Source organism: Platichthys flesus, chromosome 12 (genome assembly GCF_949316205.1).
Source record: "Platichthys flesus chromosome 12, fPlaFle2.1, whole genome shotgun sequence".
NCBI lineage: Eukaryota > Metazoa > Chordata > Actinopteri > Pleuronectiformes > Pleuronectidae > Platichthys > Platichthys flesus.
Window position 1 is genome coordinate 15,738,291 of NC_084956.1, and position 14,607 is coordinate 15,752,897.

Genomic DNA, 14,607 nt, shown 5'->3' on the forward strand with positions numbered 1-14,607 from the left:
GTTTTTGATGTAATGCATTTTCACAGATTTCAGTGATCTTTTGAGAAGCTCATCATACAGAATATTGGGCTGGACCTCAACCTCCACATGAGGGCAGTCTAATGTTTCCTTATTTGTTTTGATGAAGGAAATGTTGAGACAAGCAAGAATATATCAGAAATACTTGCAGAAAATATACAATGTTTCTTTACATTACATTATGACATTTCGGTCAGACAACTCACATTCGATCATGTAATATATTTATAACGACAGATTTAGTGTTTGGCGTCTGGGCTCCAACTTAATCACTCCCCCATATGATTACACAGGAATGATGGGAGTGATGAACCAATACTTGTAACCCCCTGTTGGAGCCTACAGGTGGATGCTGGGGTGGTGGAGGGGCTGAAGCAACAGGTGGCAATACTGCAGCAGCAGTGCGTGCAAGAGGGGATGATGGGAAATGTCTCTCTGGTTAAATAGACCACTTTATAAGGTGGGTGTGTATTATAGATGGTTGTGGAGAGTGAGGTATGTCACATGATGTATGTAGCATGATTGTCGCAGTGCAGCTCGAGTTGCCTGCCAGAACAAGCTCGCCGGCGTCGCCACATTACATGTAATTTAGTTGAAGCTTTTATCCAAAGCGACTTTCAATAAGTACATTCAACACTTTTTATTTAACGCTTTATATCTTGTATATATTCTAAAACACAGTAAGTACTTAAGATAAGAAAGAATTAAATAAAACATTTAAATAATAATATCTATATATAGTTTATGTTCATTGTATGCACCTATATACCAAAGAGAATTTCAGGTAGGTGTAAACCTACTTTGCAATAAATACTCTCTGATTCTGATTCTGATGTATTATGAGGGGCCATTCGGGTTCAGCATCTTGCCCAAGGATGGGCATGGGCTGGAATTGAACTGCCAACCTGCTGCTCTACCCCTCAACCACAGCCATCCAGGGACAATGTAAACAAAAATTCTACTACCACTGCCCCCAAAAAATGGCGAAACACTGACAATGTATAGAGTGTAAATATAGATAATAATAATACAGCACTTTTCAACATAACAAGCAAACAAAGCAAATGGTTAAAATGAAGAAGAAAGTACAAAATAAGAATGGAAATAATACTAATAGCCTAAATTCAGGAAAGTACCTCCTGAAATAAAGTACTTGGAAGGTTTAATCCTTGAAGAATTGTTCAATGTGGAGCAGCAGCTCTGACTGTTGTTGTCTCTATGAATGTTACCTGCAGGGGGAGCTGTGACTCTGCGTAGCCGGGGCTTAGCATGTGGCTGCAGACTTCGGGCTTCCTCAGCATGCAGGTGGGAAAGGTTTGTTCACAGTGAGCAGGCCAAAACCGAGGGAGCCGAGTGACATTTAATCAAGGCCCCGACGCATGCTGGATGATAAGAATCTCTGTGGAAAACAACAGTAACAAGCTCAAAATACAGGATCCCACACTATCACCTGGCTGTGGTGCACGAAGTAACAAAGGCACCGCTTACCAGCACAAAATCAGCTCCTGCTGCTCAGTGTGGTAACTCAACTCTCACCATATTGCAAGGAGCCCTAACATTTGCTGAGAGCCCGTGAATAAAAGCCAAGGGTGGAAAAACTGCAAACTGCCCTCATGTAGACTGGCTGATCTGTTGCAACCTTGTCACACCAAATTGTGCACACTCATAGATGTGAGTTCCTTGAAAATACAGGATTTTATTCATCAATATCTATGACAGGTTATATCCTGAGAAATTGTTGAAAATGTCACGAAACGCCCTATACGGCAATGTTATAGAAAATGAAAAGATATTCCTGGACCCTGCCTATCCTAACCTACTTTGACCGTTTGGCTCATTTGACCTCTCAGCTTTCAATCCGTTTTGTCCATTATCTCTTGTTGTTATCTGTAAAGGTTCATTGGGCGAGCGGTGGGGTGCACCCAGAACAGGTCACCAGCCCAACCATTAACACTCACACTCAATGGTCACATCACCATATAACCTAACCCCAATCTAAATGTCTTTGGACTGTGGAAGGAAGCCTGCATACCTGGAGAAAACCCATGCAAACATGAGGGAATAGTAAGGTTTTCAATCTATTTTTGATACAAAATATTGATAAATTGAGCTTTAGGGAGATGAGTCAATATTTTTAATAGTAACTCCATTCATAATTTTTACAATATTTTGCCTCTTCAGTAGATGCAAACCTTTGTCTGCTGATTTTTTTTCTTTTTTCATGGGAAGATGCCATTTAGATATCACCTCTGAATCATTCTTCCCGTGACATTTACACCACCAAAACAATGTCCTCTCACTGTAACAGTATCTCAGCTATGAAACCTGGTGTGCCTCCAATCTTCCACTGCTATCGTGCTTGTGCGAGCAGGGTTATTGGATGTATTGAGGTCACTTCCTCTGAGAGCCGTGTGGGCACTGAAGCAGTGCTCTAGTCAGTGGCCTGCACCATGTAGCCGGGGGTAAAATGGACTCACCAGTCAGGAGCACAGCAGCGGAGTGTCTCCCCGAAGTCCCTGGGGTCGGAGCAAACGATTACTGTGTGTGCACGGCCTCGTTGCAGAAGCAGAGTTTGTTCTGCTCTGTGTGTTTTAGGAAGCAGCCTTGCTGCAAAGACAAAACTATCGCCCACCAGCAGACATCAGAATCAAAATGACAGCTGAGGATACACGTGAGTTGTCGGATAGTATTGTCATCTTCTCAGCCTGTACATATATTTCAGAAGTTTCTGTTGTGCAGTTATAGCCCACTTAACCTCTGGTGGACTCCAGTTAACTGGAGCGTGACCACATGCTTTGCCTCACTGGAGGCCTCACTTGGCTCATCCTCTGGACTTTCCACCTCTCCACAACCACATCCTGCCACTGTCCACTTCACTTAGGAAACGCTGTCGGCAGTTAAAGGGCCACTCCAGCAGTGAATTGTATATTTTATCCTATTTACTATAACTTATAGAAACTTCACATGACTACTGACCAATCAGAACTCTTTTCTTAATACCACCTAGCCTTATAAAATATGAATAATTTAAATGAGCAAAAATAAATTGAAAAAAACGTTATGTCTGGTATTTTCTTGACTCGTGATCAAGTCTAAGGGATTATTTATGGTGACCATAGACACATAAAGATGGACCCAAACGTGAAGGCATTTCGTTGGGAGAGGCGGTGGTCTAGTGGGAGAAACTTGGACTATGGGCAGAGAAGGTCTCTGGTTCGTCTCGGGTTCGACTCCATGGAGAGACAACAAAAGACGAACCTGGATTGATCTGTCCAAAAATCCAAGAGTCTTCCTACCCTGTCTAGGGCCCCTGAGCAAGGCACCTTACTCCCCCAACATCTGCTCCCCGAGCGCCGTACATGGTCGCTCACTGCTCTGTGTGTCCTGCACACAGATGGGTTAAATGCAGAGGTTAAATTTACCTACCATTGCATGAGTGTGTAGTGCATGTCTGTGCATGTGTTTGGTATAAATAAACATATCTTAATCTTAATCTTAATCTTAACCACCTGGTGGCTGGCTGCAGTATAGGTCATAATACCCATCTCCTCTGTGTTAGCAGATGTATTCGAAACTAAGTAGTCAAAGTTCACATCAAATGAATGTCTGTCATTTGTCACTTGTCACCTGTGAAGTTTAGAATATTAACTTTTTATTGTCAAGAAATATATAAAATATAATATTTTTTAAGTAATGTTTACTTCTAAAAATTGATTCTTAATGTTTAATGCCTTATTAAACACCTACATTTAAATGTTTAATTGTAAATCCAACTGCTTAATCTAAACCATAATATTATGTATAAATGTTAAACGCTTAATTTACCTGTTAGATGTTAATGCTAAATATTGATATTAAAAATTTTATGGAGCTGTTAAATCTAAATGTTAAATTCATAATCTAACTGTTAGATGTAAATTTTGAATATTAAATCTAACTTTTGAATCTTAATAACTCAGGTTGCCTTGTGCCACTACATGTGTGCTGGTAATGTTCACCAACGCTGTCGCCTGGCAAAGTCAGTAAAGCTATTTGTCAACTTCCTGCCCCCCCCTCAAATCCCCACACACTCGCCGTCTCAGTCGCAGCCCCACCTCACAGCTCTGAAGGTCAAGGGCACGACGGCAGACCCCCAGCCTCCCCTGCTAAATCTTTAATAAGTCAAAGAGTCAACCCCATCTGGAGCAGTTGAGAGCAGAGCTGCAGGGGAGCCGGCAGTGTTGCAGGAGGATCCTCTGAAAGCTGCTGCAGCCAGTTATTGGCCTGTTTTCTTCTGCAAATGTGACACCTTCTGACAGTCCAGCTGTTGTGCCGTTTTCAGACCCACAGGAAAGACATGTGAGGTGATGCAATCATGATGTGAGTGTGGAAAGAGACAAAACGCATGCACTCAAACAGGTCCTACGGTGCTCAAGAGAAAAATAAACTGCACACACTCGGTGTCTGAGTTTTCCGCGGTTACAGGAGTTGGAGCCGAAGGTTATTAAATTGTTGTTTAGTGCCAGACAGGTCCCAAGGTCACAGACGTCTGAGCATCCTTGTTGCTTTTTATAAATATGTAATTGTGGTAAATATTAGGCAACAGGTTTTTGTTGCTTTTAAAGGATTCTACTTCCTTGGCGGCCCCTGCAGACTGAAGCTCTGAGATAGGATTCATGCTCTGTGTGCTATTAAAGGCACCATTGTGAAGTGTTTGTATTCCAGAAATTAGAATATTCAGCAGGATCAGGAAAGGTGACTTCACTGAATAATTGAAATGGGAGGTGATAGTAAATTCAGCCAGTGTCATGACAGTGGTGATGAACTGAGCCCAAACAGGCTGCAGAGAGATGAGGAGAAGGCAAGCTCATGAAACTGCTAAATGAATGGAAGCATGGGATGAATCAACAGGAATTAATTACTTTTGTAATGTTTGCAGATTCATGTTTGCCTCTTCCTCTTTGTGTCAGTAATTCCGCAGGCGCCGAGGGGAGAGGAGAGGGTGGTGGTAGATGAAAGCGCTGTGAAATCAGGACATAAACAAAGCCAGGAGCAGAAAGAGGGGGCCAACGCTTGAACACCCTGCCATGACAGACAGCCTTTGGGGCTGTTTTTCTCAGCTGCCAGGAGCTTTTCAGGATCCGTTTTATCTGCTCTGGCTTCCCTCCCACCCTCGCGTCCGCCCCTCTGGATGCGGCTCCATATGATTTGTGTCCAGTTAGGTTTCACTCGAGCCAGCAGACACACACTCTGCCTTCTTAACAGTCACAAGCCTGCATGTCGTGTGTTTGCGAGCTGCTTAACCTCTTTTCCGTCCGAGTGGGTTTGGTCACATTGAAGTGAAAGGTCACCAGAATAAAAAATGTATTTTGATGCTAATCTATCTATCTATCTATCTATCTATCTATCTATCTATCTATCTATCTATCTATCTATCTATCTATCTATCTATCTATCTCTCTCTCTCTCTCTCTTTCTCTCTCTATCTATCTATCTATCTATCTATCTATCTATCTATCTATCTATCTATCTATCTATCTATCTATCTATCTATCTATCTATCTATCTATCTCTCTCTATCTCCCTATCCATCCATCCATCCATCCATCCATCCATCCATCCATCCAAGTTTCCCACGGTTAGCATGACTGAAAATATAATTAATTCTTTACCAGGCCTGAGGTCAGAGAGTTGGAGTTGATCACAGCTCCTTTAATAGAAAATGCTGTTCTTGACACCTCTATTGATTCTAATTGGAGAGACGCCTGTTCTGTCTGCCTCCACAAAATCAATAGCAGCCAAAGTCAGTGAATCCTTTGTGCAGCTAAATTCAGGATGTCTGCAGATAACAACCAGGCCAGTTAACCTTAACCTAAGTGTATCTTAACCTGTAGTAATAAATCATATTTGTTGATAACCAGAGGTGAGCAGACCTTTGTTGTGGATGCTCAGCCAATGAACACATTTTAACCATGGCTAAAGACCCACTTTCAATTTGAGTTTTGGAACTTGATTTCCATCTGCTATTGTGCTTTATTTTAATACTTAAAAATGTACGATGTTCAAAATGCTTTTTCTATCATATTTATATACTGTTATTATAAATTAATGTTTGTTCAGGAACATCACTGATGATGAATCTCAGCGCATCCTAGACACGTATCTTGCAAACTAAATGTTTTTATATTCTTCATATTTTGAGCCCGTTCAGCACTTTGTTGTAAACATGCTATATTAATAAACTTTCACTGTTAACTTTAACACTGTTCTGCAAATTAACTATCAGCTTTAGATATCACATAAATGCGGTGAAGAAGACAGTGTAATATTCACCTGTGAATTTTTAACTGAAGAACAACTAAACATGCTCAAGTTCTACTTAATTTTTCCACCACTATTTCAGAGTTTGTGTGCATTTTGAGAAAGTTTTGGTTGCTGTCATGCACATTTACAAACTTTGAACATTTACAAGCTTCTCCCAAAAACTTCTGTTGTATAGAAAACTCTGTATACAGTATATTTACTGATAAAATGTGCTTTTAAAAGCCCCTGCAGGGATAAACCGTTGAATCAAATTTGATGCACAACACATCTGGGCTCTCAAAAATCCTTTTAGGCATGGTTTGAGAGTCTCCATCGCTGGCACTCAGCTCCTGTGTTCTTCATCAGACTCAAATTAGCGGCATTACGCTCAGAAAGCCATCTCATAAATGGATTTCTTGTTGTGTGTGATGCTCCATAGGGGAATTCGCTGCATCATGTGGCCATCTGTCTTCGTACTTCCAGCCTCCTGAGCCGCTTTCCCAGACATCGACACCCTGTGGTCTGAATCGCACTCGCCATCATGTCACCGACGTCAATTTTGTTATTTCATCAAGGTCTATAAGCACCTTGAACTGTTTTGTCGTTACAGGCCACAGGAGCGACACTCTGCAGAGAACATTACAGATAATACCACCATCTTTACCGAGGCTGTGGATGATCTCATGGCTGTGAGATGCTATAATCAATGGTGACATCGATCACTGACATCAAGTATGTGTTACATCTCCTCTGCGTGTTTGCACAACGTATGAGCACTTTATCAACATTTATTGGAGCACTGCTGTTACTATTGATAAAAATGATACTGTGATAATTATTGATTTGTTGTTTTATCACCCAGCCCCATGATGCAACAAATATACATAGAAGTTAGAGCATAACCAGTAATTTTTAAAAAGTTGCTCTAGAATGAGAAAAGTATTACCACTCTCTTATCTGTACAGTTATAATGTCAGTTAGCTTAGCTTAGCATAAAAAACTGATACCTTTGGCTCTGTCCAAGAGTAAGTATTAACCTCCCTATCTTCTCTAACTAATATGTCTAATTCCTAAGAAATGAACAACCTTTTATTTAAAGCTAATGCACATATTTGAAATCATAAAAAATCAAATAATGATGCATCCGGTAGTATTTGTTTTAACTACAAGCACCTACTGATAAGGATCCCTTAAATTCATTTGTGAAAAAAATATTGTGTTCAAGATATAGTTTTGAGTTCGAGAATTTCTATGTATCCCGGTGGCCTTGTTTGAGTACACAATGTTCCCTGTCCAATTCCTGAGGTATGCGTCAACACCACATCACTAGTGTTGGAGCTGGATTTCATCGTATGTTATCCTTTTGAATCGCGACTAAATTTGACCACTGCTATTATGTTATTACTACTCCATCCGCAACTGTCCCTCTTAGCACCTGGTTGCTCTCCCATCTGCGGGCTGCCTGTGAGGACGCCAGTGGAGTTACCAGCCAAATTGGCCCCCTCCATCTTGGAGCCAGAGACAAAGTTGGCGTCCCTGTAAAGTGGCACTCGGACATGTGCTGTGCCCACTTTTTCTGCTGCTAATTGTATGGCAGCGAAGGCCACTCCGGCAAATGAGTTCCTCCATCACTCCATTGTGATGGAGGGACTCATCTGGTTTTTGCCATTGACAGCGCCAGCCTTGTGGGACAGGGCCAGGGCACACAGAGGCATATTTGTACAGCAAGGCTTTAACAACCTTTAGTGTATTTTTTTGTTCTTTTTTTTGGCTTGGTTATACTGTGGCACATTTTGCATTCAGCACAGCATTTGGTAATTTGACGAATCTTCAATTGTGTGCAACATGATAACATAACATAAAACATTGTTTTGTCTTTTAAAACACCTGGATTTGCTTTAAGTTCACAGACACATTGACTATCTATAAAGTGGCCACTGGGGGGCACTGTTGTATCGGGCTACACGGCAGGATCCGGCTGTAGGAGCTAAGGAAGGAGGGCAGTGGCAGGGCTGTCTACCACCCTATCAGTGTTTGTGTCCCCGTTTTGTAAGACAATGGCACTTTATTCTTATCAAATCTAACCTCCACCAGGAGAAGGAGATGGATCGCGCGCCTCTCTCCTCGCTGCAGTGAATTAAATCAGTATCCCATTATAGAAAAACATATAAAAGTCCCACAATTCTATACCACTGTATGACCAAAACAGGAAGTATGGTATGTGTTAGCTGCAGGATATAGGGCCTATCATTTCAAAGAGGAATAACTGAAGACCTCTCAGTGAGGAAAGTCCATTAATCGATACTATGCATGATTCTGAATGATGGTCGCTCTGCTAAAATAACTGACACGCTCTTTTGAATTACAACCTAATTACTGTAGGAATGTTGATCCCAGGGAGAACAATAGGTCTGAGCCTGGGCCAGGGTACAAAGCAGTTTTATTAACATATGTAATGAGTTAGAGATGACATATGTTGTCTATGTTTTAGAAGCGCACCTCGTAGGATTCTGATAACGCGTAATGTGCTGTATAATTTTTTCTCGACCTTGACCCTATTGAATCGCATTACTCAAAATCTTTGATTGGCCTGCCCCTCACATCTCACCTCCGCTCATTTTCACCACCAGTTAAACCCACTCGCTCCTCAGGTATTTGAATACGGATGCCATCTTTCACAGTGTTATTGGCCTCCTTCTCCCCTCCCGGCCTTCATTACAAATGATCTCTCAGCACTAATGAGTACATGTCTAAAAATACCCTCCATGTCCAGAGATCTGGGTGCGTTGTAGTGCGCGTTGAGCTTAAACAGATGTTAATGGTTATGGAATATCAGAGCGGTGTAATGAATGGAGGCACATTGAGTCCGACTTCATTTAGAGGGAATATTTTAATATTCAACATGCATCCGCACCCAGCCGCTGAGATGCTGGGGCCACGGATCAGTTCAGACGCCTTCCAACACCCCTCCTGACGACCCTTTTAACATAACCGTGGTGTTCCCTGTTGCCATAGTAACACCGCATGACCTTTCCTGGGAGGTCGAGCTCATGTCAGTGTGTTGCACGAACGATTTCGTTCCAGGCCTCCGCTCAGTGGTGGTCTTTGCAGTTGGAAATGGTCTCCGGTTTGACGGATGAGGGAAGGGTTCCAACTGGACGTGGTCTCGGGGTGAAATAAAGCGTGAGGCAATGGATGGAGCTGTCACCACCTTTCTCTAATTAATTGACAGGATCCAATTGAAGTTCCAAAGACTCAATTCATGGAGAAATGTGCGGGCATGTTCATATTTGCTTTTGTCAAGGAAAAAGAGGACCATACTTGAATCATGTTTATCTGCTCTTTATTTAGATAGATATTTATTACGGTAGAGGTGGCGACAAAGACAAAACTAGCTTTTATTTCTTAGCTTTAGTTGCTTATAATCTTTGATAGGAGCCATGCTTGAGGCTCATCCTGAAATGCCTATTAATTGAAAGAATAGTTTTACATTTTGGGAACTTAGCTTCATATGTCAAAGTCTTGTTCCCCTTTTAATGTTTTTTTCGTTAGCATTATTCTCTATCACCGACACCAGTAAACACATTTTATCCCATTGGTCTGAATGCATACACAAAAGAAAACTGACCACAAAATAATCTTGCTGTCCACAGTGAAGCCAAATCTTCTTGATCGCCCCCCTTGTGGCTGAGTTTAGTAAATGTCATTAAGCCCGTACCCTCCATTTTAGAGGATGGGAAATGGAGTGCAAGTTTTTTCCAAGTAATGTTTTTTTTAGGTAGTTCTTATCACATTGATTTATGTGTTGTTTTTAATCAGTGATTTGATGCTATAAAACATGACTGACTTGCATCTAGTCAAGCACATTTATCTTGTGACCTCGGGAACGTGGCTCCACTCCATGATCACTACTCTGCAGACTCTGGCTCCAGATGCTATCACCAGCATAAGATGGCAGCACCTGTATCCAGGATATTTAAGCATAATACAACGGGAGGAAGTTGAGATACATCGTCCATCTTCATATATCTATGGCTGGAACAAACAACAGCTGAGCACAGTGACTTCCCATAGTAAAGGGTTGTGTAAATAAATACTTACAGCATGTACTTACTCATCAGATTGTAACATTCTCACATTTCTCTTTGTTACTTCCACCAAGGAGGTATATTCTGGTATATTCGGTGGAACCCATTACATTTTGGTGCAGATCAAGATTAATAGGAAAATGCAGAATTTTTTTGAAAGAATAAATCTGGCCTGTTTAGGGGACGGATATATCTGAGTATGTGAATAAAAATGGGTTTTAAAAGGTGACTGTTTGGTCTTTGCAGAGGTATGCGCTCTACTGAGTGCAGTACTAATTTTCCATATGTAGAGGGGCTGGCAGATGTTTTGGAGATTACCAGGCTACCTGTTTCCAATGCTTCCAGTCTTTATGCTAAGCTCAATAAAGCATCAGTCTGGTTACAGATCTCTGAATTTACCCCCAAACCCATAGTTGGCATTGTTTGCCAGCTGCTAAGCTACATCTGTGAAAAAAGAAAAAAAGATAAACTCATGAACTCAAAAATGTTATCTACTGCTTGCAAATGCTACAACAGTTTCTATGCTGACTAAAGATGATGTGTGTAGAGTGGATAATGATTGATAAGACCAAAAGAAACCAAGCAATGTCATGCTGGATGGGTTGAGAGAACTGAAATGGTATTTCAGTCTGATTGTTAGACTATTTCAAGCACCATTATTAAAGTGCAGACACATTTAATGCTATCGTGTTTTTCCTGAGAGGGCAGGATTATTGCCTGGACATCGAGCATTGATTCTCAGTTTCCTCTGATGATTACTGTGATAAAATATATCTGTTTATCTTGAGAAATAAATGAATTGGACTGGACTCGAACCATCAACCAGACAGCTGCTGTGGACAATCTAGCTTTGTCTTTGTCTTTATCACAGTCAGATTAAGAGACTTTACACAACAATAAAGTTGCTCAACAAACCTGGATGTGACACAGTGATGCACGATAGCGGCCACGTGGGTCAGAGACACCCTGGATGACTTCATCAGGCCCATGAGTTCATCATGACTGGATGATAAGTGCCAACCCAGCAAAACGTTTGCAGCATGAGAGGGAGCCATAAACAGGACCCCACACCCTTCTTTCCCTCCGTGAGAAACTGAGGGGAGACATTGAGAGCAGGCCTCCCCCTGTTCCTGCCCAAGGGTTCAAGTCTAATTCAGACAAGATGTTGGATGCCTCCTTTTCTCATTTGTGGCGCAGATCTTATAGATGAAAAGGTGGCAAGCGGCAGGAGCAGACCTCTCTGGAGGGGTTTCATTAGATATTACAATCTAAGCTTCCTCCAAGGCCAGGGTCAAAGATGGCTCCTATTTGCACCTTATTTCATGGCCAGGAAGATATTCGACCCACGCAGACTCCATCTGGTTCACATGGAGGTCTTGTTTGAGAATTGCTTTTGTGGCACGCAATGCAGCACAGCTTGTATTGCCCCTAAATGAGAGGTAAATAAGGATTGTGTAAAAGGAGACAAGGACAGGATTTTGTTTCACCCAAAGAAACTTCAATTTCAGCATTGCAACCAGATGAAACCAGTTCAGTGGTTCCAGATTTGAAGAGTGCAACATGTGACAAGCTTGTGAGTGAGTTTCCGGACCCCGGCTATCAGTGAGCCAGTTGTCTTTGTACAGTCCTGCTGAGCGTGATAATGCCAGAGTAACCTCCCCTTCTGTCCTCATGGTCTGCTTTGTGTCCTTCACAGGCGGTAATCAGATACAGTGGGCTGATTGTGGAACAAACGACCCGGGGCAGTCCGGCTGCACAGGAGTGAGGGTTTCAACCCTGAAATGATGATGTCACCGCTCCCATGTGACAGGGCTCAGTTTCACTGTCAGATCAATTATTCACAGCGTTTAATTGGATCAGCTGAATCCAGACCGCTCCAGGGATCCATTTCCAGTAACAGCAGCTGCAAATAACCCTGAGCCAGCGCACAAGACATAAGACTGAAGATCGATATCCACAGACGATACAGCACACCAAGCCAATTTAAAAAAAAACAAAACAACGACCATATAATATGCTGGAAGGAAAGAATCTGTACGTTTAAGAATACATTTGCGAATTTATGGTCGTCCAGGCTGCTTCACACTGTAACATACATGGAGGTGATGATCTCAGAGCGTTGGGTGGAGGCCAATCTGTGATGATGCTGCATTCATTAATCACACGGTCATGTACAGTGACATTCGCAGCCTCTTAGTCATCAGATATTCCCCTGGCCTCTGCTCCACTCCCGCCTCCAACTCGTTACAAGCCTTCCAGTTAAAGCTGGCCTTTGTGCAGGGGGGGCCATGACAGTTCTACTCCCTCCATTAGTGCTGGGTTTCAGGATACAGAGTATAGTGCAGAGAGCCCTCCATTCACAAGGTAGGAGGAGGGGAGGGGGGTCAAGACACAAGGCCTATATCTCTGTGGAGAAGGAGAAAGAGCAGCCCATTCATCTTTAGTCGTAGGACGATACTCACACATGCGAAGGTTCTTGGGAAAGTTACTTTCCCAATTATACACAGTCGTCTCTGTTTTCACATGGAACCCACAGTGTTTATCTTGTCTGCTTTCAAATGTTAACTAACTAACTAACTATTTATTTAGGATTTATTCTATTCAATATTATCAATAAGTACACTTGACCCTAAGCTAATAAGCGGTCAAGTAATCCAACCTACACGCCATGAGTGATCATCTTAGTAACCTAAAGCCCATAAGTTGCTGACTGAAAAAGATTTATAAGACCGCTGGTTCCCATCATCATACATTGACCCTGGAGCCATGAATACATCTCTTTCATTCCCTCCATGTATGCAGTCCTATGCCACCTATAGAGGCAGGACTCACAAAGTCCTGAGTGTCTTTTGGCAGGTTTTCAGACATGTTCTCTAGCAAAAATGAGCCTAGCTGTGACTCCAGTCACGACATATCCTTTGACTGGAGAACATTACTTTCTTTGACAGTCATACACTCGCCATCCATTCGCACCTCACTGCTCAGCCTCAGGCGTCTACAGAAATAGTCACAAATGAAGGATTATTAAACTCCATGACCTTTAAAGCAGTGACAGGATACTTTAGAAACAAACAATATGTAGACTTCTTCTTAACTTCTGTTACTGCTGCCAGTTTGACTCGTGGTTCGACCCAGTTGCCGACCACAGCTGTGGTTTATCTGAGGATGTAGAGGAGGACATGTTCAACTCGGTCCACAGACTGAGTTTCAAGTTGTTCCTTTAAAAAGCATTGCAGTGGCAGCAGTAGAAGCATTGTTCCAAAAGGGAACTAAACACGATTTAAAATCAATAGGAGTTTAGAATGGATCAAAGCGAGCACAGAGTGAGTGCTGATCAATGTTTCCCAGAGTCTAATTCTATTAATCATACGTGCTCAGAGAATGAGGGTCACCCCGGAATGTATGACCAGCAGCTTCACAGGACGCAACGACCTTGTGACTGGTGACCTCTTCTATGTCTCCCTCTTAGACCTGAGGGGACAAGCTGTGGAGACTCAGCTAATCTGCTTTGTTCACCACTCAACTGCAGCTCTAATAAGCCTATTGATCCGGTGTTCAGGCTGGAGCCAGGCTGGGTTAGCAGGCTGTGTGGGTAAATGGTGAGGAGAGACGGTTCAGGGTTTACCATTTAACAAAGCAGTCAGCAGCAGACTGCTCCACCAGGATTATTTTAGCTTTAGCCTCAGCTAGTTTGGAACAAGTAGACATGGGATCTAGATACAACGTGGCCTGTATCTAAATGCTCAATATCCCAGACAGGGCCTTTATATGTCAGGACTTGTATCTGTGTCAGTGTACCTGTCTCTGTCTGCACAAGAGAACATCCCAGTGGTTTACTCACTAGGTTGAAGATGCTGAGAATTGTAGACGTGGGACAGTTTACATATTCAATATGAAAGGGGGCGTCGTGTTAGGTCGACAGAGACACCCCTGTGGAATTTACTGGCTGGCTCTGCAATAATAATGTAGTGCCTGAAATGCTGCGCTTGTCAGAAGCCGCTGTTCATTCATGTTATAAAATATGTGATTCAATTTTGCACTTGAGTTGCCAGAGAAAGCACAATAATGTTTAGTTAGTCATATGGGAAATCATGTGCCAGTGCTATTTTACTTAGATTTCAAGCTATGCTAGTGTGGCTACATTTGGCTCTAAGGTTCTTAGTATGTTGTGTGTGCATGTGTGTGCAATGAAATTTCCTACAGACAAACAAGAGATTGC